This window comes from Bos indicus, chromosome 3, assembly GCF_029378745.1.
Source record: "Bos indicus isolate NIAB-ARS_2022 breed Sahiwal x Tharparkar chromosome 3, NIAB-ARS_B.indTharparkar_mat_pri_1.0, whole genome shotgun sequence".
NCBI lineage: Eukaryota > Metazoa > Chordata > Mammalia > Artiodactyla > Bovidae > Bos > Bos indicus.
In genome coordinates, this window is record NC_091762.1 from 42,590,613 (window position 1) to 42,611,224 (window position 20,612).

General features: G+C 37.3%; 1 protein-coding gene across 1 annotated transcript in view; it reads right to left on the reverse strand.

The window, feature by feature from the left end:
* Window positions 1–20,612, reverse strand: part of LOC109557048 (craniofacial development protein 2-like) — a 51,261-nt gene that overhangs the window by 11,966 nt on the left and 18,683 nt on the right. The window contains exon 4 of the mRNA XM_070786021.1: window positions 2,556–2,611. The gene's annotated coding sequence lies outside the window, so the exon portion shown is untranslated. The remainder of the gene's footprint in view (window positions 1–2,555; window positions 2,612–20,612) is intronic.

Here is a 20,612-nt window from a genome sequence, read left to right on the forward strand (position 1 = left end):
TTTCCAGAAGTTCTTCCCCTTGGGCATAGCTACATGACTGGGGTAACAGGCATAACAGGGTCAGGATGAATGTGTACTTTATCAACTTCTAGAGTTTCCTACGGGCCTCATTTTCATCCAGGGGTTTCATTCAGTGAGGCATGCTCCATTCATTTACTAAAGAAACGTGTTTTGCTGCCTATGGTATGCTGCTGCTGCTGTTGCGTTAGTCGTGTCCGACTCTGCGCGACCCCATAGACGGCAGCCCACCAGGCTCCCCGGTCCCTGGGATTCTCCAGGCGAGAACACTGGAGTGGGTTGAAAGTGAAGTCGCTCAGTCGTGTCCGACTCTTAGCGACCCCATGGACTGCAGCCTACCAGGCTCCTCCGTCCATGGGATTTTCCAGGCAAGAGTTACTGGAGTGGGGTGCCATTGTATACCAGACACTAAATGAATGTGGTGAGAAAACACAACTGTGAATGAACCACAGTCCCTGCTCCCAATCTGAAAGGAGAAACAGACTCATGAACAAATAATGAGAGTAAGCAAGCAGTCTAGAGAAGTATGTACAAGTGTTATGGAGTTCAGAGGAAATGCTTGAGTTTAGTTGGGGATAGTGATGGCGGCATGGGAAGATCTTCAGGAAAAGTTCAATGAAACAAAGTCTGGAAGGTTGGAGTAGAAGTTTAGCAGTCAAACTAAGAAAACAAGAGTAATAGAAGTAGGTAGAAAAATTAACAAATTAAAAATCAGCACCATAAAAATCCGAGGCACATGAAAAATCAGGATATACTGAGATCAGGTTGTTAGGTGAGACGGGAAGAAGCAATGGGATACATGGCTGGAACTGTAACCATGGCCTCAACCAGAAAGCCTGGGGGACCTAGAAAAATTAATGAAAACTGGAAGATAAGTTCAGTGGTGAGAAATGCAGATGTCATGAATTTAAACCAAGACACTGGTAAGAGGGGATGAAGAGGTCATTAGATTTGAAAAGCAGTTTGGAGGAAGACTGGACAGAATTTGGTAACACGACTGCATGCTGGGGTGAAGTATGGGATAGTCATATTTGAGTCCAGGGTTTTTGGTTTGGGAAAACAGGAGATGTAGCAAGTGCGGAAGAGATGAGTCTGGTTTTAGACATGCCGAGTTAAGAGTTCAAATTCATTACGTCCAAAATTAAACTCACGGATATGGAAAACCATATGAAGAGGCCATTGGTAGTTGAAAATATGATTGTATCATGACCTGAATGAAACACCTCTCTCTACTTCTGCCAAGATCAAGGATGCATTCCCGGCTTTTTATTCTGAGAAGCGCATGTCACCCACAACTTACTCACAATGTTCATTATATATTTTGCTATTCAATGAGAGTACACAGGGTTTTTTTTTTTCTTCTTGTTTAATGCCTATGTTAAAATAAGAGAGTCTGGTTAGAGGAAGAATGAAGTCCCTTCTAATGTTCTAATCTCTGTGTTTGGATAAAGTCTATGTCTTTAACAAAATTCTACAATCCCAAAATAAAAAAAGATGAAAACACACACTTTTGGTTTTTCCTACGCAAATATAAAAGACATTCTTGGTTTTGTCTTCCCAGCATTTACATCTCCAGTTTCCTTCTGGGAAATTAACTGTGTGCAGTTTAAATGTCAGAACTGAGACTTTGGCAACCTGGCACATGAACGAGGTTAATCCAATGCATTATCATGGTATTCTGTATTTCATGAGAAATGTAAGGACAGGGGTCAAGGGCAGTATTGAGGTGGCACCCTGATCAGCCCACCCAGTGATAAAGCACTGGCTGTGGGTCTGCTCCTGGCTTTTCAACTCTAGTGGCCTTTTGGTTTCTGTCCATTTACAAGCTTCCCATTCTCTAGTCTTCTATTCGTCCTGTGAGCCTGACGTCCTCTCAATAAATCCCCTTTGCTTCAACTAGTCAGTTAATTTCTGCCACTTTGGATAAGAAATCAAACTGAACATCAGATTAAATGAAGTCACTCAACCAAAAACAAAATACTAGATATATTTCCTAACTAATTGAAATAACGGTTACTACTAACACCATTGAATCTAATCCAGAATCAGAAAAAACCTCACAGTGACTTTTTATGAAAAGACAACTTAGACACATTCCTTACTATCTGTCTGGTTATCCTTACAGTAAGTTGAACATAGGCAGGATTTTTTTCTGGAAACATCTAAATTGGTTGAGGAGTAATTTCAGTAGTATTTTTTTTTTAACTTAGTTTTAAATTGTAAAGATTTAATTATTTTCTGCAGATAAGTATCTGAATAGGAAAGATATATTATTCTTATTGCTTTGGTAGCGTGTACTGAGGGCTTATTGTGGCAAAGCAATGTGCTAGATGTTGAAAGAGTATTCTTTTTCATTATTTTATATTTTAAAGAATCGAGCACATTAATGCTTCCATAGTAAGTTCCTGTCCTTGTGGAGCTTATATTCTAATGAGAGAGACAGGGGAAAAACAATGAAAACCATAACAGTAAGTCATAGTGTGTACTATGAAGTACACAGACTAGCAGCTGAGACGGTGACCTACAATGAGACGTACCTTACATACGGTAGCCAGAGACAGCTGCCCCAAGGATAGGGTCGATGTGCCAAGACCTAGAGGATGAGAAGGGGCTGCCATTACACACAGTGGAAAAGCTCATCCTGGTGTCATTAATTACAAACTGTGGGGATTTGGGCAATTTATTTAACCTCTCTGTATCTTTGTTTCCTCATCTGTAAAATATGGAACACGATAGTACCTATTCCATACTGCTGTTGTGAGGATTAAATGCATGCATATAGAAGGCGCCTAGAACAGTCTCTAGTATGTAGCGAGTGCAAAACAAATGCCAGTTATTTCTACTGTCCCAAAAAAGAAGGGCTGGCATATGCAAAAACTTGAGGCAAGAAAGATCTTTACAGATTAGTTAAACTGAAATAAAACTAGTGAAATAAGGTAGCATCATGACTCAATGGACCTGAACTTGAGTAAACTCTGGAAGACAGTGGAGAACAGGGAAGCCTGACGTGATGCAGTTCACGGGGTCGTAAAGAGTCAACACAACCGAGCGACTGAACAACAACAACAAAGATTAACATGGCTAGAGCAGAGAGGGCGAAGAGGTGAGTGCCCAAGCTGAGGCTGGAAACACAGCCTGGATCAGATCAGGCCGAGCCTGGTGGCTCAGAGTAAAGAGTCTGGGTTTTTTTCTTAATGAAAAGGGAAGCCACTGAAGAATTTAAGCAGGAGATTGATGTTATTTAAGTTTTAAAATGATCCCTTCAACTGTAGTATGGAGAATAGATTGAAGGGCGACAGGAGTTAAGGTGGGACATGATGGTGGCCAGGCTTAGGTGGAATGAGTGGAAAAGAAGAGAGCAGTTGCAAGATATACTTTGGAGGCACTTGGCAGTATTTGTAAATTAACTGAATCTAAGTGGGGGAGGGAGAAAAAAGGGAGAAGGCCAAGGCCGGGCTGCCACATACAGTTGTACAGCATGTTTACTGAGTGTGTGAGCTGACAAGGGCACATGGGAGCTGACATCCAACACTTAGTTCACAAAATCCTGTCCCCTGGCATGTACACTTGCAAAGAGTGCCTTTTTCTGATTTCTGCAAAGGCAAGACACAGGCTGGAAGCAGTCTCACCCTTTAATTCTGGCTTGGTGTTAGATAAAAGATACTACCACTGACAGAAATGAGGGATTCATTTTCTGTATCAGTTATAAGATTCTTCAGATTTCCATATTTTTTCTCTTTCTTTAGTTTTAGTAAATTATGTTTTCCTAGGCATTTGTCCATTCCATCTAAATTTTCAAATTTATTGACAAAGTTGTTCATAATAACAATGATAAGGATAATGATATCTTCTTACTATCCCTTTAAAACCTGCATTTGTGTCTTCTCTCTTTCTTGGTCAGTCTATTCAAAGGCTTATATCAGAGAATCAGCTTTGGGGAGTGACTGTTAATGGTACAGGGTTTCTTTCTGGGGTGATGAAAGTGTTCTGAAATTAAATACTAGTGAGGATGTACAACTGTGAATATACTAAAAACCACTGAATTGTATCCTAAAAAGATAAATTTTATGCATTTGAACTATATATTCACTTATATATATATGTATTATGTTTTGTGTGCATATATATGTATACACACAAAATAACACAACCATTATAACCTGTATAAGTACCAGTGAAGTTTATAATACTTGACTACATCAAGACTTCCAGTAAAATTATTTGTCTTAGTTTTTATACACTATAATGTTCTTCTGGGGCTTCCCATTCTTTTCATCATATAGTTTTTGACAAATTAACCATCGTTAGTATTGTCAGGAAGGTAAGATTCATTAATATATGATTTCTTTAAATCCTTCAAATTTTAAATAATGACCAGTAGTTTCCAGAGAATTCTGGTACATGTTTTATTCATAGAGACCAAATGAATCTAAGAAAAGTAGGTCACAGAACACAATCTAATTCAAACTTGGCACTAAATGATGCAATGTTTTTTCTTCACATAATCATGATGTTCTAATCATTCTATGATTCTGACCTTTAAGTCAGTGGGTAGTCTATTATTACTTAGTAGCTGCTGAATCCACAGTCAACATTTTGGAGCTAAAGAATGCCCATCTTCTTTCAAAATCATTTGGCTTACAAAAAGCTGAGCCCAGCTAAAAACTTTTGCCAAGGTTTAGTTATTTCATGCATATGAACTAAATAACAAACAGAATACAATTAGCAGAGGGTAAAAAAAATAGAGACTAGACTTCTTTTCTAACATATTAAAAACATTAAATATATTAAAACATTTTTTAAAAATTACCTTCAAGCATATTATAATCTCAAGAAACTATAAATCATATTTTTTCTACTTCTCAAATGTTATACTTTCTTTTTTCTATAGATAGTAGGCCAAAATAAAATTTTAGTCAAGTTAGAAATTTTAAAAATTCAAATAACAGAGTATCTGTTCTATCTACAGGCTACCAATAAGAGAGATCTTTTGCTTCTCAAAGATATATAATGCATACATTTAAAATGTAAAATGGTAATCAGAGATTGGCTCAACATCATAAATCAACTATACTTCAATTTAAAAAAATTTTTTTAAATTTTTGAAAGGAAAGGGGAAAGTTAGCTATGCTTCTAATTTAATACATTTTGCAAAAGTGAGTGTGTCCTTTTTTAAAATTTTTTGTAAGAATAAAGTAAAACATAGTTTTCTTTCTAACAGGAGCATTTATATTAACAATATTCATTTATATTAACAATAGATTATTTAAGGGCTTCCCCAAAGGCCCAGTGGTAAAGAATCCACCTGCAATGCAGGAGACACAGGAGACACAGGTTTGATTCTTGGGCCAGGAAGGTCCCACGGAAAAGGAAATGGCAGACCACTCCAGCATTCTTGCCCAGAAAATCCCATGGACAGATGAGCCTAGAGAGCTACAGTCCAGGGGGTTGCGAAACAATAGAACATAACTGAGCAACTAAACGACAACAGAGTATTTAAGTAATTTTTAGATATTGTCAGCTTTCCTAAGATATTTATCACCTTTCCATCACATCCAAAGTTTCTATCTTAACAAAAGAACCCCAGAAATACAATATATCAAGAGGTCGTTAGAGGTGTACATAAGAACTTTTAAGAAAGAAAGGTGATTTGAAGTCTTAACTTTTAATTAATGTAATTTTCCCTTTACTTAGGAATATAGTTTCTATATAGTGATTTATTTGGTATAGTAATAAATTGCCTCTTTGGAAAGCTAGATACACAACTCTAAGATGGTCTTCAAAGACTACAATTTTTTTTTTAGGTTAGTTGATGTATAGTTGATATAAGTTTCTGTGGTACAACATGATGATTAATAATTTTTAAAGGTTGTACTCCATTTATAGTTATTATAAAATATTGGCTATATACCCTGTGTAGTATAATATATCCTTGTAGCTTATTTATGTCATACACAGTAATTCAGAGTTCAGACTATAAGGTTCCCAACAATGAGCATTTTAACCTTCTGTCTATGAAAATGAAAATCAGTTCAGTTCAGTCGCTCAGTTGTGTCTGACTCTTTGTGACACCAGGCCTCCCTGTCTATCACCAACTCCCACAGTTTACTCAAACTCATGTCCATTGAGTCGGTGATGCCATCCAACCATCTCATCCTCTGTCATCCCCTTCTTCTCCTGCCTTCAGTCTTTCCCAGCATCAGAGTCTTTTCAAAGGAGTCAGTTATTCACATCAGGTGGCCAAAGTACTGGAGTTTCAGCTTCAATATCAGTCCTTCCAATGAATATTCAGGACTGATTTCCTTTAGGATGGACTGGTTAGACCTCCTTGCAGACCAAGGGACTCTCAAGAGTCTTTTCCAACACCACAGTTCAAAAGCATCAGTTCTTTGGTGCTCAGCTTTCTTTATAGTCCAACTCTCACATCCATACATGACCACAGGAAAAACCAAAGCCTTGACTAGATGGACCTTTGTTGGTAAAGTAATGTTTCTGCTTTTTAATATGTTGTCTAGGTTGGTCATAACTTCTCTTCCAAGGAGCAAGCATCTTTTAATTTCATGGCTGCAGTCACCATCTGCAGTGATTTTGGAGCCCCCAAAAATAAAGTCTGACACTGTTTCCCCTGTTTTCCCATCTATTTGCCATGAAGTGATGGGACCAGATGCCATGATTTTAGTTTTCTGAATGTTGAACTTTAAGCCAACTTTTTCACTCTCCTCTTTCACTTTCATCAAGAGGCTTTTTAGTTCCTCTTCACTTTCTGCCATAAAGGTGGTGTCATCTGCATATCTGAGGTGATTGATATTTCTCCCGGCAATCTTGATTCCTGCTTGTGCTTCTTCCAGCCCAGCATTTCTCATGATGTATAATTAAGTGCAAATATGCATGACTTAAAATGCAGGTGGGTTTTGAGGAATGGAAACTCAAAATGGCAAATACAATTCTAGATTCAGTAGTCCATGTTCTTTAAATAATCTTTGCTGTGAGATGTTAAAATATTGTGAGAAAATGGAAGTGTGAAAAGATGGTTTATTAGATATTCATTCTTAAGCTTCAAGGCACATATGCCTTCATGCATTCAAACGATGAACAAAAAAAAAAAATAAAACTTTTAAATCACACCCAAAAGATAATCCTTCTGACTTAGACAGATGATTTATATCTGCTTTACTAAAATTTCCTACAAATCAATAAGGAAACATACAAATCAATAGACTAATGGGATTGGGGTATAAACAGGTAATTCACCAAAGAAGTACAAAAATAAAATACACATATAAAAGGATGCTGAACTTCACCAGTTAAAACATGTAAATTAAAATACATATGATATTTTTCTAATCAGACTAGAAAAATTTTAAAGGTTGATATCAACTGTTAGACAAGTGTGAGATATGGTAAAATAAGCTTTAAAGTTTTGATGAAAGTATAAGTTTGTGCAAATTTTTGAAAAATGAATTTTCCTTATTAAAATCTGAAAAGTACAGTTCCTGTTACCTAGTAATCCCACTTCTAGGAATCCAACCTATAGATATGATTTCATGAGAATGTAAAAATAAAATAGAATGTGGTTATTACAACAGTGTTAGTAACAGCAAAAATTTAAAACAGCTTATATACCTCCTGAAAAGTGAATGGTTCAATGAAGGGGTAGACATGAAACCAGGCTTCCCTGGTAGCTCAGACGGTAAGAATCTGCCTGCAGTGCAGGAGACCTGGGTTTGCTCCCTGGGTTGGGAAGATCCCCTGGAGCAGGGAATGGCAAGTCACTCTGATATTCTTGCCTGGAGAATTCCATGGACAGAGGAGCCTGGTGGGCTACAGTCCATGGGGTCACAGAGTCTTGACGTAACTGAGCACACACACAGAGACATAAAACCAGCACAACCATGTAAAAGGCACTGATAGGATTTCCAATGTACTGGCAGTGTTCTTTTTCTCCAGCTGAGTAGTGGATGTCTGGATGCTCACTATGCATATATGTATTTACATATGTAATTGTACATGTCTTTAAATGCTTCTGAATTTTAACCAAAAAATGGAAAGGAAAGGACGAAGGTAAATCTATACGGATTAATATAGTAAGATGTATGTGATATATTAATGAAAAAAACATAAGAGACCATAAAGCCTATTACAAATGGCATAATCCTTATTTTATGGGAAAAAAAAGTATCATATATGCATGCATATGGACATATCACATGCTTATATAAAAACCATGGAGAATATGTAACAAACCTCTGGAGAATGGGATTATAAGGATAATTTTGGGGGGAACAGTGTGGCATTGGAGAGATTTCATATCTTTTCTAAAACAGAATTTTGATGGTATATATATATATATATATATATATGGTATATACACATGTGTACATATAGATATGTATATATACACATACTTATGTATATATTTACTTCTATAGGTTTCAGCTGACAAATAAAATCTTGCCCAAGACAGTTTAGCAAGCAAAACAAGAGATCAAATTTGAATGCATTCCAGTAAATATTTATACAGCTATAGAAAGTGAACTATATAGTAAAAATTGTCCCATATGCTTGGTGAGGAATAGTTTATAGAAAAGTTTAAGGCACTGTGATTAAAACTATGTTTCTCACATTGTAGTTAGACAAATGAAATCATTTTATCAACTACAGCTGATCTATTTTTATATAAAATTTATAGCAAAGAATCTGAATTCAACTGTTTTAGAAATGTTGTTCTTGTTCAGTTGCCAAGTCATGTCCAGCTCTTTGCGATCATGTGGAATATAACACGCCAGGCTTCCCTGTCCTTCACCATCCCCCGGAGTTTGCCCAAGTTCATGTCCATTGAATCGGTGATGCCATCCAACCATCTCATCCTTTGTCACCCCCTCCTATAATATATTAAAAAATTTTCCCAAATAGTAATTAAAAGAAAATACTTATTTAATTATACTTAAGTTCTAAGCATGATTCTAAGTGTTTTTATGTATTAATTCAATTATTACAACCAATTATTATAATTATATATAGTTTATAGATGAGATACAGAGAAGTTAAATCATTTGACAAAGGTCACATAGCTTGTATCAGAACCAGGATTTAAACTCAGGCATTTTGATTCTCATTTTCCACCATTCTATACTGTCTCTTAAAGAATTTTATCTAAAACCTAATATTCATTATTAAATGATATATTGCAGCACTGAAGTATGTTTTGTGTCTACCTCCATGAGATACATGAAAACATTTTGAAAAATATAGAACATTATAAAATGCAAAATATTAAGATTGTATGTATGTACACTGATGTATAGAACAGTCTTATGGACTCTGTGGGAGAGGGAGAGGGTGGGAAGATTTGGGAGAATGACATTGAAACACATAAAATATCATGTAAGAAACGAGATGCCATCCAGGTTCGATGCACAATACTGGATGCTTGGGGCTAGTGCACTGGGACAACCCAGAGGGATGGTATGGGGAGGGAGGAGGGAGGAGGGTCCAGGATGGGGAACACATGTATACCTGTGGCAGATTCATTTTGATATTTGGCAAAACTAATACAATTACATAAAGTTTAAAAATAAAATAAAATTTAAAAAAAATAATAAAAAAACAGCAAAAAAAATTTTTTTCATTAACATTAAAACAACTTTTTAAAAACTGTGGTATGGCCATGTCTTGGGATACCATAAAGCAATGAACATGAATAAATTCCTGGTACATACATTAATAAACAGAAGAACCTCAAAAACAGTGGTGAGCAAAAGTAACAAATCACAAAAATACAAAAAAATAAAATAAAATAAAATAAAATGCAAAATATTAAGATTGTAAAGCTTTAGTTATTATCTCCCTCTCCATAATTCAAAGATTCTTATTCTTTGGATCTACAGTAGATTATATGGAATGTTATGCTTGTCAAGACAAAATTTGCTTTTGAAGGACATAGTATATAATTTTGAGATACTGATCATAACTTTCTTATTTACTTCACAGTAATATGAATTACTTCACAGACTAATATGAATTGCCCCAACAATTGTGTTTATACATTCCAGTGCCAAGGAACTATAGAGCTTGTTAAGTCATAGTTTATCTATCGAAATTTATTCTGTGTGAATAGATAAAAGTTTCAGAGTAAATGATACTGTACAGTATTTTTTTTCCAACAAATTAAAATTCACTTTAGAGGATGGAAAGCATTTTTTTTAAATTCTGGAGAATAATTACAACATTGCATATAAGGAAGAATTAAAATGAGTGTCATAAGATACATGAGGTATATAACAGTTCAGAGAAGGTAGAAACTGTTGGATTATGAAATAATTACAGGAGTTTTTATGCCTAATTAAGTTGGGTCTGCAAGGCAGGGAAAGAATCAAGAGTTCATAAAAGAGGATAATTTACTTTTGGTTCTTAACAAATTAAATATAATTATGACTTTATTTTGCCTACTTTCTTAGAACTGTTGAAAATCACTGTAATTCTGGAGGTACATTTCAGAAAAAATCTAGTAGTGAAAAGGTTGCTGGTTTTTTCAAACTATTCATGTGATAATGTTTTTCTAACATTATCACATGAATAGTTCTTCCATTTTTTTAATCCAAGTCAATTAAATGATGAAAATCCCTTCTTTTGTAATTCTTTTAGCATTAATTACTAGAATTTAATTACCGTTTCTCTGATTTTAGTTAGACAAGCCCAAACAAACATATAGACCAATTGACTGCTAGTTATTACATGTATGTTTTACTAATGAAAAATGTAGGGGTCACTGATTGGCCAAGGTTATCTGGTAACATTCAGGACTTCAAACTTTCATTTCAAAGCTTTGCCATACTTAGGTTATCATAGCTTGGAAATATGAAAGTGAAAACACTAGGAATCTGAACTCTCAAATCAATAGTGGGAGGTAGCAAAAGACAGGGGGCCTACAATGAGTTACATCTCCCAGTCCTCTGAAAAGCAAATGTAATTTATACCAGGAAAAGTCATTTAAGTAAAATGTTACATGCTGTAAGAGAGGAAAAGGAAGTTGTCTAAGAATTGGCTGTTAAAGAACATTCAGTTAGAGGCAACTCTAATGATGGAACTGCCAGGAAGTGGTTTAAAATATTTCCTTTAAAAAAAGATAGTACAGCAACTAGTTTTATTATCCTTAATAAGTTCCCTGGGCCTTATTTATATTTACCCAGAAATCTGTGAGTGCTTACATTTACAGATATTCTTAAAAGAGCTCCCATCCTTCCTATTACATGGTGGGAAAAGAGTGGGTGTTATGTCGTATTGTGGGTAGGAAAGGGTAGGACAGCACAAGAGGTAGGTTTTGGTGCCAACAGACTGAGAACTTGTCCCAGAATTAATGCCTGGAAGGAATCCAAACTCGCAGTAATCAACATTCAGTCCGTATTCCACACAAGCAAAAAGGAACAAACCATGCAATAAGAAAATCAGACAAACTAAAAAAGAAACTATTAGAGACCCCCCAAAATGGTTTCTTTTTAAAATGCATTGGAGAAGTGGTCAAGGTCATATTATTTTAAAACATAGATTATCCTTCTGATGAGCTAAGGCTACAGCAAAAGCAGTATGGAGCAGTTACCTAATCAATTACATAGGAAGTGGAGCAAAATATTGTTCACTAAGGTTGTGTCAGGAAACTGAATAATACTGAAATTTAAGTTCACTGGGGCATGAACCCAAATGCAAACTACACACTAAAAAAATTAGCTTGAACTAACTATGAAGCTGCAATCAGCAACTGGGTTTTTTAATGCATGTGGATTTTTCAGTTAGACTCATATTGCTTTGGTCAATGAAAGGATTCCTTGATTTTTTTTTGAAGAATTGGAAATGATACATCATTACCCATTAGCTAGGTCAAGAGTATAGGTAATTGGTACTACTGTTTTCTTGAACCAAGAGAGTGTTTTAGATCAGATATATTCTTTATTTTCTCTTTCTTCCAATATCTCCTTCTTCCCAAAGGGAGAGAGAAGCAGTACTTTACTAATACACAAAAATCTTTTCTGATGCTCATGCTCTCCTCTCAGTTGTGCAGATATGGATGTGAAAAGGACATCCTATAGTCTGCAATGAAAATGAAAAAGATTATTTATCAAACTTGGTTAATAAAATGCAAAATAATATACTTTATGATGAGGCTTGACAAGATTGATAAACAATATGATAAAAAGCATAAAGAACTAAAACCCAGGAAACTAGTCCACTCTCTAGTCCTGTTACCTTGTACAGATGATGCTTTCTGGGGTTCAGTTTTATCATCTATGCACCTACTCTATGAGTGGTTTTGAGGGATTAGATGAGATTAATATCTTGAAACAAATAACAGAGCTGTATACAAAGACATGCTATTACTGACCTTGTGTTCTATTTTATTATTTGTCAATTAGCATATAAATGCAGTCTCTTATGAAGCACAATGGACCTGGAATCTTAATTGAAACTTTTCTAGCCCTTATTTTTTTCTTAATAAATAAGCAGCAGTGTCACATATAGTTCCTTTGGTGAAATGCTTTTGGTGGGGGCTCTTTATATATGTCAAATAACAAGTCATAAAATTGGGAATTTCTTGGAAATTCCAGATTCAGCATCTGGATTAGCTTAGATTAGCGTTGGGAGTAAATGACAGAAACAATAGCTTAATAAAGAGAGAAATTTGTTTTTGCCTCATAGAAAATTCCAGGAAGTGGTTCATGACTGGCACTATGACCCATATTGCCAAGAACTCATTCATCTTGATATTCTGAACTGCGGGGCTTCAACCTCCTGGTCTAAGATGGCAGCATCACATTCCAGTGGAGCAAACAGGGGAAGGCTCAGGGGATAAGAGTAAAGGGGCCTGCATCTTGCTCTCTTTTGAAGAATGCTCATGAAAACTGCCACAAGAGGAACTTCCCTGGGGGTGCAGTGGATAAAGCATCTGCCTGCCAACCCAGGGGACATGGGTTCCATCTCTGCTCCAGGAAAATTCTACATGTCGCAGCCTGTGTGCTCCACCTGCTGGGCTTGTGCTCTAAAGCCAGAAAGCCAAAACTATTGAGCCTGCATGCTGCAACTACTAAAGCCCATGCACTTAAGAGACTGTGCTCGGCAACAAGTCACTGCAATGAGAAGCCTGTGCACTGCAACCAGAGAGTTAGTTAACCCCTGCTCTCTGCAACTAGAGAAGGCCTGTGTGCAGCAACGAAGACCCAGTGCAGCCATTAATTAATTAATTAATCAATTAAAAAACTGCCAAAAAACACTTCCATTTGTATGCTGCTGGCCACGCCTGCTTGCAAGCTGGAAATAAAATGTCCATTGCAAATGGTCACAAATCTGACCTTCTACAACTCTGGGAACAACTATTGGGGGATAACTATCAGTCTCTGCCATTTATCATTTAATTTATATAACTATTTTAGTTTAGAAACTTTTTCTTCTTGAATGAGTAAAGAGACTGGACCAAGAAATATGTCAGAAAAGTGAAATAAAGCTGCTTTGTGAATGTTTATTATTGTCTTTTTAATTCTGAAGAGTAGAAAGCTCCAATGGGGGCTTCCCAGGTGGCTCTAGTGGTAAAGAACCTGCTTGCAATGCAGGAGAGGAAAGAGAGGCAGGTCCGATCTCTCAGTCCAGAAGATCCCCTGGAGGAGGGCACGGCAACCCACTCCAGTATTCTTGCCTGGAGAACCCCATGGACAGAGGAGCCTGGCAGGCTACAGTCCATAGGTCACAAAGAGTTGAACAGGACTACAGTGACTTAGCACACACACACAGCCTCCAATGACTTTAGTGGTTTAAAATGCTGATTAGGTTTATCATTGTGTAATTATTATTCCTATACTTCTGAATATCTAAAATGCTTATTTCTCTGTCTGCACATTGACCTACAACATACTAAACAAAGCTGAAACTAATGTAAGCATAAATAAGAAGAAAACAAAAATTCTCAAAACATTTGCAAGAACCACGAAGGGGAGGCAGCATGAAATATGGCAAGAGCACAGGTTTTGTAAAGAGAGTCCTGGGACAGAAGCCCACCGTCCACCCATTCATGCATTCACTCATAGCATCTATAGACATTATGTGTGTATGTTTCAGATACTGTGTGTTACTCACGGGATGCACAACTTGCTTAGGGAGACAGGAAAAAACTTACAATTTTATAAATAATAATTCAAATTAAAACTGCAATAAGTAATTCAAAGTAAGAGTACAGGGTTCTATGAATATCTAAACACAAGATCTAGCAATTACACAGAATGAGGGAAATTTATATTTACTATTTGAAAGATCTTTTACACTTGAAAGTTTAGATACATTACATGAAAAAAAAGAAATTGCAAAATAGGGTGCACAGTATAATTCAATTTCATTTATAGAGTTGCCCCTCAAAATTGTAAAAATATTATTACTGTTTTTGTGACAATATTATGCATGTATAAATCCACAGAAAAAAATTGTAGGAATTACTTTGAACTATCAACAGAAGTCATCTCTGATATTTTTGTTAAATATTTTTCTAAGGATTGAATTGTTTGCAACCAGCAAATGTATTTCATTTTTGCTCAGAAAAAATTCTTTAAATGCATTTAAAATATAAGTTTAGGAATATAAAATTAACTGCAACATGAGTCTGATGCCTGGACACTGACCTACATCTAGTAAATGTTCAGTTCAGTTCAGTTCAGTCGCTCAGTCGTGTCCGACTCTTTGCAGCTCCCAAGGACTGCAGCACACCAGGCCTCCCTGTCCATTACCAGCTCCCAGAGTTTACTCAAACTCATGTCCATTGAGTCGGTGATGCCATCCAACCATCTCATCCTCTGTCATCCCCTTCTTCTCCTGCCTTCAGTCTTTCCCAGCATCAGGGTCTTTTCAAAGGAATCAGTTCTTCACATCAGGTGGCTAAAGTACTGGAGTTTCAGCTTCAATATCAGTCCTTCTGATGAATATTCAGGACTGATTTCCTTTAGGATGGACTGGTTAGATCTCCTTGCAGACCAAGGGACTCTCAAGAGTCTTTTCCAACACCACAATTCAAAAGCATCAGTTCTTTGGTGCTCAGCTTTCTTTATAGTCCAACTCTCACATCCATACATGACTACTGGAAAAACCATAGGCTTGACTAGATGGACCTTTGTTGGTAAAGTAATGTTTCTGCTTTTTAACATGTTGTCTAGGTTGGTCATAACTTCTCTTCCAAGGAGAAGCGTCTTTTAATTTCATGATGCAATCACCATCTGCAGTGATTTTGGAGCCCCAAAAAATAAAGTTTGCCACTGTTTTCCTATCTATTTGCCATGAAGTGATGGGACCAGATGCCATGATTTTAGTTTTCTGAATGTTGAGCTTTAAGCCAACTTTTTTACCCTCCTCTTTCACTTTCATCAAGAGGCTCTTTAGTTCTTCTTCCCTTTCTGCCATAAGGGTGGTGTCACCTGTATATCCAAGGTTATTGATATTTCTCCCAGCAATCTTGATTCCAGTTTGTGCTTTATTCAGGCCACTGTTTCTCATGATGTATTCTGCATATAAGTTAAATAAGCAGGGTGACAATATACAGCCTTGACATACTCCTTTCCTGATTTGGAACCAGTCTGTTGTTCCATGTCCAGTTCTAACTGTTGCTTCTTGACCTGCATACAGATTTCTCAGGAGGCAGGTCAGGTGGTCTGGTATTCCCATCTCTTGAAGAATTCTTCACAGTTTGTGGTGATCCACACAGTCAAAGGCTTTGGCATAGTCAAGAAAGCAGAAATAGATGTTTTTCTGGAACTCTCTTGCTTTTTCCATGATCCAGCGGATGTTGGCAATTTGATCTCTGGTTCCTCTGCCTTTTCTAAAACCAGCTTGAACATCTGGAAGTTCATGGTTCACGTATTGCTGAAGCCTGGCTTGGAGAATTTTGAGCACTACTTTACTAGCGTGTGAAATGAATGCAATTGTGCGGTAGTTTGAGCATTCTTTGGCATTGCCTTTCTTTGGGATTGGAATGAAAACATGTTTTCCAGTCCTGTGGCCACTGCTGAGTTTTCCAAATTTGCTGGCATATTGAGTGCAGCACTTTCACAGCATCATTTTTTAGGATTTGAAATAGCTCAATTGGAATTCCATCACATCCACTAGCTTTTGTTCATGGTGATGCTTCCTAAGGCCCATTTGACTTCGCATTCTAGGATGTCTGGCTCTAGATGAATGAACATACCATTGTGATTATCTGGGTCATGAAGATCCTTTTTATATAGTTCTTCTTTTTATATAGTGTATTCTTGCTACCTCTTCTTAATATCTTCTGCTTCTGTTAGATCCATACTATTTCTGTCCTTTATTGAGGTCATCTTTGCATGAAGTGTTCCCTTGCAGTGTTTTGTTAAGTACTCACTGTGTGTTTATTTTGTGAGAGCCAAAATCATCTCTACTTTAATTCCTTCAGTATTCCTATAAACTAAGGGAAATCAGAACTTACTTTCATTGCTTTGTAAATGGAAAAATATAGTTATCTTTAATGTTGGATACCAAATCTTGAGTTTTTACTATGAAAGAAATAATTAACATATTTTAAAATGGGTTTCCCTGGTGGCTCAGGTGGTAAAGAATCCACCTGCAATGCAGGAGACCTGGGTTCAATCCCTGGGTTGGGAAGATCCCTTGTAGAAGGGAATACTGCACTGCTGTTTAATCACTAAGTCATGTTCGACTCTTTTGTGACCCCATTTGGCTGTAGCCCACCAGGCTCCTCTGAATATTTTACTTATTTATTCTTTTGTTTGTTAATGTTTTTCTATTAGGTCTTCCCAGGTGGTTCAGTGGTAAAGAAACCGCCTGCCAATGCAGGAGATGTGGGTTTGATCCTGAAATGGCAACCCACTGCAGTATTCTTGCCTGGGAATTCCCATGGACAAAGCAGTTGCAAGAGTCAGACTTGATTTAGTGACTAAATAGCAGCACAACATTCTTCCAATTAAAAAGGGTTGCCATTCCCTTCTCCAAGAGATCTTCCCAACCCAGGGATTGAACCCAGGTCTCCTGCATTGCAGGTGGATTCTTTATGGTCTGAGCCACCAGGGAAGCCCCAGATAGAAAATGAAAAGGACAGAGACCCTGCCTTCAAAACACTTTTGATTTAGTGATAGAGACAGATACATAAATAATTTTCTAAGTATACTACTAGAAAAGTAAGATAACCACAGGCAAATTTTAGATGTAAGCATAACTCTAACATGCCAGTGCATGCAAATTCTTCTAGAGAGTGTCACAGAATTATACACTTTATTATGAGGGAAACCAAGGGCAAAAAGCATCAATGGCTTTCTCTGTGGCAAAAACACAAAAATACAGAAAAATAAATTTGAGCTGAGAAGACAAGAGGAGAAAGACAGATTTTGCTCAAATAGCTATCATACTTATAAAGCTTCATGGCTTTTGTGTAAAATGTCACTTTCTAGTCTTTATGTAATGATCCTTAATTGTGAAACAGTTTAGCTGCTGACAATGTAAAACCATCGCAGAAAAAGTCCTTCTCCTATCTCAAAAAAGTTCTGCTTTTCTCTTTTTTGTCAGTTTTTCTAGTGGTGACCGTGGTAATAAAAGAAAGCCTTAGATCCATAGTGATAAGATGGAGTGGTTTTCTGTCTTGGCAGTCAGTATGGGCATTTATATTGAGAGCTCACTAATAAGCATTTTCATTATCAGTGTAATGAAATGCCTTCATAATGGTTTTGCAGACAGAATCAGCTCTCACTGAGACATGCACTCATTCATCCAACGAACACTCTCTATCACCTACAATATGCCAAATCATTATTGGGCTCTGAGCTCTAAGAAATAAGGAAGCCAAAGTCCATGCCCTTGAATTCACATAGAGACTCATTGTATAGGGAACAAATTTCCTAAACTCTGGCATTCCGTGGTGAATAGAATCAACCATACTGTTAACCACATGGTCTTCATTTCTCCATTCATTTAATAAACGTGCATTGAACTCCTTCTAAGTAGCAAGAACTGTGCTAAACACAAAACAGCAGTTAAAAGCAGCCATGGCCTCTCTTCTAAAAGAGTACATAGTCGGGCTGGGGCAGACTGAGGAAGCAATTGTTAGTTTCCTAAACAATTTCCACTATCCCTTCTTTTTCTCTGAAAGAAAACTGATTCTTGCATGGGGAGCAGTATGTCCCGCTTCACATAATGGGTCATGATTAGTTTAAACCTGTGATTCCCAAACTGTATGCCCAGTTTCCAAGGACACTGGAGTAAACTCACTGGGGGCCATAGCATATTTTCATTTTCAAGGGGAACACAGTGGAGCTCAGTATCTGTTGGAGAGCACACACTACTAGCTTAAGGTGCAGTTTTCACACCTGTAGACTCTGCCATATCACTGGAAAACTGGATTTTCAGTGGTTGCCGACTGAGAAAGTGTGGCGTGAAATGCATGTAGAATGAGAAATGGCAATGACCAGTGTGATTCCAGTGTTTGAGAAGTTATGGAGAACCCAATACAGAATTCTCATTAATAACACATGGCTATTATTGTTCTTTCAATTTATGTGCATAATTTATTCAAATGGCTACTAAGTTGTAAATGGAATTATTCTGTATTTCTTGGGGCTTCCCTGATAGCTCAGTTGGTAAAAAATCCGCCTGCAATGCAGAGACCCTGGTTCAATTCCTGGGGTGGGAAATATGCTGGAAAAGGGTTAGGTTACCCACCCCCATATTCTTAGGCTTCTCTGGTGGCTCAGCTGGTAAAGAATCTGCCTGCAATCCAGGATACCTGGATTTGATCTCTGGGTTGGGAAGATTCCCCGGAGAAGGGAAAGGCTACCCACTCCAGTATTCTGGCCTGCAGAATTCCACGGACTGAAGTCCATAGGGTCGCAAAGAGTCAGACACGACTGAATGACTTTCACTTGGCACCATGAAAATATTTACTGAGATCCCAAGGGAGCTGTGAACCAAGAAACTTTGGGAGCCTTTGGTCAAAGCCAATCATGTAAAACCTGTTTCCTGTTTCTTCAGCTTCCTTGTCTCTAGAGGTGACCATATGACCCAATTTCGGCCTAAACAGAAATTTACTGGGCGGTAAAGGAGGAATGAAGGTGCTCAGAGAACATTTACTTTGCTGATAACAGGGGACAATGACTAAGATTGTCAGTTGTCCTTCAAAAGTCCAATTCCTTTAATAGTAAAATCTTACAAGTTTCAGCCACAGACCACATGCTCCAGTATATTTTCCAGCTACATATGACCCAATTGACTAAACTGTGGCTAAAGGTACATGAGGAGAAGTGATACATGAAAATTCTGGATCATACCCTACAAAGGAATGAGTGCACCTTCTAGTTCTGTTCCCTTCGTGGGTCACAGCCTTGTCCTGGTGAAGGGGCTTGCATCAATCAATGAAGCCACGAGCCATGCTGTGCAGGGCCAGCCAAGACGGAAAGGTCCTAGTGGAGAGGTCTGACAAAACGTGAACCACTTGAAGAGGCAATGGCAAACAACTCCAGTATTCTTGCCACCAGAATCCCATGACCAGTATGAAAAGGCAAAAAGTTATGATACTGGAAGATGAGCCCCTCATGTAGGAAGGTGTCCAATATGCTCTGGGGGAAAAGCAGAGGGCAATTACTATATATAGTATGCTAGTACAGTAAAATCTCTTTGATATGAACACATCCTATTGATTCAAAATAATAACTGGATAAATTCTCATTATTATAATGCATAAACCATATTTCTTTGGATAATAAGCAAGATTTAGTTAGTGAGTCAACTTGAGATTCTTAACCTGTACTGCTTAGGACTAGACTCCAGCTCGTGGTAGGTTAAGGTGCGGGTCACATGATTCTTGGACTATGACTAGGAGGAGCAAAGAGGCAGAGCTTTAGGCTTTGCTCCATGAATGAGTCTCTCTTAACTGAGGTAGAAATATGAATAAGTGGCATAAAGACAAAAGAATACTTAAGAACAGACATGAATCAGCTAATGTCTCAGTTTCCCCTGTCCCACGGTTCATGTTACATCCATCTGGCTATTCGAACTGGCCTTTTCTCAGTTCTTAAATATGCCATGCTCATTCCTACTTCATGGCTTTTGCATGTGCTGTTTGCTCTGCCTAGAACACTGTCATGTCCCCAAATTTCTTCCATCCCCTCCCACTCTGCCTAGCTACATCTTCATTTTCCAGATCTCTTTCTGCACCTCCCCTCAGAGAACCCATACCTGACCCTTAGCTTAAGTTATACTCTTTTAAACATGCTGCACAGAGTCTTGTAAAACCCATGACACTTGAAAAAAGTTATCAAGTTTTCTTTTATGTTAGATTAAAATCCCCATTAAGGTGTGTTCCAATTCTGTCCCAAGTCATTGTTAAAGTCCAAGGACTTTTCTCATTTGATACATATTAGATATTTGATAAATATTTGTTCCATGAATGAATAAACAAAAGGAGAAAGAAAACCTGTACCTTCAGTTGAAATGCTCATTTAAGGATTTATGGTGGAGAAAGCCTTTCAGACAGGCTCTGAAAATGGACACAATAGTGAGACGCAGTGGGAATAGTTCATGGTGAGGTTAGGAGATAAAAAAGCTTG